This window comes from Petaurus breviceps, unplaced genomic scaffold (genome assembly GCF_028583685.1).
Source record: "Petaurus breviceps papuanus isolate PSGF00001 unplaced genomic scaffold, PetGlider_PUasm1.0 188, whole genome shotgun sequence".
NCBI lineage: Eukaryota > Metazoa > Chordata > Mammalia > Diprotodontia > Petauridae > Petaurus > Petaurus breviceps.
The window spans coordinates 15198788-15202747 of record NW_027185804.1 but is presented as its reverse complement, the minus strand read 5'-3'; the positions used below and the strand labels follow the sequence as shown (position 1 = coordinate 15202747).

Below are 3960 nucleotides of genomic sequence, written 5' to 3'. Positions count from 1 at the left end.
AGGGGATGTGTCAGAGGAAAGATTAGAACTTTGGTCCTTCTGACTCTGTGGCCAGGATTATATCTAGTGCTATCATGTATCCTTTCTAGCCTCATCTAATATTAACCCCTTCCATAAACACAATGTCCAAGTCAAATATGGTGTGCTGTTGCCTATAACTGAAATCTACCCCATCTCCCATCACCTTTGAATGAGAGCCTACTCTCTTTGAGAGTAAGGGCGGTTTTGTTTTCTTTGTATCTTTGCTGCTTAACACAAAGCCTGGCACATATTAAGCACTTACTAAATGCCTGTTGACTTGACTTGCTTTCCCTTCACCACCTGTTAAAATTATCTGCTTTACAGGAAGTAATCTTAACAAGAATACATGGAAACAGATAAAAGCATGCACATCTTCGAATTGTAAAGATCTTCTCTATCCAAGGCAGTAAGAAGACATTTCGGACTTCTTACTGAGAAGGAATAGAGGGAAAAATGAGGTCTTCAAACACAAACTTTACTCACAATCTAAATCTCCAGAGTCTGTTCCTCATGGATAATCTCCAGTAAGCCTATCAGTGCATAGTGATGTGACAAGAGAAATACATTGGCTAATGAGAATAACATAATAAATGACTGCCCTATTGATGGAGAAATGTAGCAAATTATGATCCATAAACTTAGTATTGTAAGAATCTTAAAGGTCACCCACGCCACACCTCCAATTTTACAGATGAGGAAATTATGGCACAAGAAGTTAAAGGAGCTTGTCTAAATCACACAAGCAGTAAGTGGCAGAGTCAAGATTCTAATCCAGATCCTTTGTCAACAAATGTATCTCTTTCCCTCCTCACTGTACCTAAATAAAATCTAGTCCAAGTTAATATTGCCTCCTCTAGTTGTCCGTACTAATCTGTAATATGGTTAATGTTATTTACAACTCAATTACATCTTCGTTTAAAAACAGTCTTTGCAGAATAAACGGGGGGAGAGGGGGCTGGAAAATATTTATTTTCAGTGGAGTACTGATATATTATAAATCACTGACTTTATACTACTCCTTGTGGCTATATTATTGCAAAATAAATGTGGATCATGTGAGGATAGCCAAGGACCAAGGAATCTAGAATTACTCTCTCTGGACTCACTGATAGCTAGAAAGGTTCTTCGGTAGAATTCCTTGGAAAAATCTTCTTCAGCACAATCCAACGAATTTAAGGAAAAAACTCCAGCCAACTCACATCCACAAGAAATCTTAGGTGTGGATAAAATCTCCACTTGAGGTAATCAGGTCACAAAATTTGGTTGAAAAGGGTTTTAAGGAGTGTAAAATGTACTCAGGTTCAAAATTTATTCTGATCACAGCCAGCTGCTCTCTTATCCCAATGTGTCATGAGAAGAACTTGGTAATGTTCATAGGTACTTTGTTTCTTCATATGGAAAATGGAGGCATTAAGATGGTGAGTTCATGATCCAAGATTCTATAATTCCCCTTTTCCTACTATATTCCAAATTCAGTAAAACAACACTAGTCCTACGTGGGGAAAAAAAGCAAGAAAGTTCAAGCCTGAGAAAAGAAGAAGCAGGACAATACTAAGCAATTTATTGGCACACTAAGGGGAAATCAAAACTACCCAAAGAAGAAGAATGATGGCCTGTCTCACTTTACAATGTCCCCAAGAGGCACACAATCAGGCATAAGAACCATTGTCAGCACAAAGGATGAGGGGAGAAAAAGATTTTTAAAATGCTAATGGAGAAATAGTGAGAAGAAAAAAAGAAAGTCAAATGTATAAGCATCTTTAAGCATTTACTATTTGTTAAGCTTAGCTATACTGTGCTAAGAGCTGGGGATAAAAGTTTAAAAAAAAGTCCTTTGAGGAATTCACACACCAACATGCAAGCAGTTACATACAAACAAGTTACATATGGGATAAATTAGAAACAATTTCATAAGGAAAGCAGTAAGATTGAGAAGGAATGGAAAAGACTGCTTAAGAAGGAAAAAATTTTGTTGAGACTGGAAGGAAAGCAGACAGTCTTGAAAGTTGAGATTAAAGGGAAGAATTCCAGAAAAATAGATATGAAAGAATGTAACCAATAATTACATACATACACACATACATACATACATACATATATATATATATATATATATGTAGGTGAAAGTGAGGAGTCATTTGTAAGCCTGGGTAACTGAGAGCACAGGGACACTCTCATCAGCAACAAGGAAGTTAGGAAGAGGGGAGAGTTTTGAGGGAAAATACAAGGAGCTAAATTGTAGAAATGTTGAGATTAAGATGCCTGTGGGAACTCAATTTCAAGATATTTAATAGGCAAAAAGAAATGTGAGACAAGTTCAGAAGTCAAGGCAAAATATATTCATTTGAGACTTATTCCTACAGAGAGGATAGTTGAATTGATGGGAACCTATGAGATAGCCAAATGTAATAGTTCAGATGGAGAAGAAAAGACCCAGGACAATGTCTTGGGGACCATCCATGGGTATAGGCTTGGACTGGATGAAGATCCAGCAAGGAAGACTTGAAGAGAATTGTAAGATATTTAGAAAAAGAACAAAGAGAGCAAAAAAGAGGAAGAATAAAAAGAGATAGAGACATCTTACCCAGGAAAGCATAGAATAGAGATGATCAAAAAATATAAAAGAAACCGTTCAAATTGAATAAAATTGAAGAGTTTCAACCTAGGGTGGAGTCAAGACAGTGATTGACAGGAAGCATAAGAATCTAGTTCTCCCAGCACATTTTCTCAATAATGTTCTAGAGAATGCATCTGACTGAAATCTCATCTGAAAATTGAAACATATGTTCTTTTCTTTCCTTTTTTTCTCTTGACATAGACAATATGGGGAATTTGTTTTACATGACTATATGCATTTATAATGTGTATTTTTTTTTTGCTTTTTCAATGGGAATGGGGGAGTATTTGGAATTGAATGTAAAATTTAAAAATTAATTAAAAGTAAATAAAAATAGCACTGAATCACTGAATTCATTCCACCATAAACACCACCATTCATAAAAGAAAAAAATCTGAACAGGACAAAGAATTGCAGTAGAAGAATTATAAATGAAAAAAAAAAGATTTAAAAAGAAATGTGTTCTAATAAAGCATTATATACAAAATAAGGGAAAAAACTGATACAAATAAAGACAAATGAGAATAAGACATCCCCTAAAAAATAAATTGTCAAATTGCTTGAGCAGTCAGATGTAAAATGAAGAATTTTAAGTAAAATGGAAATCATCAATTAAAGGAAAAGCAAAAATTAAAACAGGTGAGGTTTCATCTGACACCCATCAGACTGGCAGAGAACACAAAAGGGGGAAATAATCACTGTTGGAACAGATATGGCAGGGTGGGCACATTGGTTCAACCATTCTGGAGGAAAAAAATGGAATTATACTCCAAATGTGACTAACTAGTGCTTGCCCTTTTATGAAGCAGAAGCATTATTATGCATATAACCCTAGGAGGTAAAGGACAGAGACACATGTACTAGAATATTTATAGCATCATTTTTTTTATTATTGTGGGAAAGAACTGGAAACAACATTGATGCCTATCAGCTGAGGGATGTCTAGTCAAATTGTAGCTTATAAATTCAATGGTATTTTATTATGCTATAAAAATGATGAGCATGACATATTCAGAGAAACATGGTATCTGAATTTAAAGACTTGCTACCTTGCTAGGGTACACAAAAGCTTGTTCTCTAGTGGTCTGGCCTTCCAAAAACCAGAGTCACCTTGAGAAAAAGATGAAACATTAAATTTAGTATTTTGGGGGAGGATATGGACAAGATTTACCCTCTCATTTCCCTAGGAAATAACTCACTCTCAAAGTCTTTCCCTCTTCCTCTCTCTCTGTCTCTCTCTCTGTCTCTCTCTGTCTCTCTCTCTGTCTCTCTCTGTCTCTCTGTCTCTCTCTCTCTCTCTCTGTCTCTCTCTCTCTCTCTCT

The 3960-nt window shown here is 35.7% G+C and overlaps 1 protein-coding gene across 1 annotated transcript in view; it reads right to left on the bottom strand.

Annotated features, from left to right (window-relative positions):
• LUZP2 (leucine zipper protein 2) overlaps nt 1–3960 on the bottom strand; it is a 774279-nt gene that overhangs the window by 78325 nt on the left and 691994 nt on the right. The window lies entirely within an intron of this gene.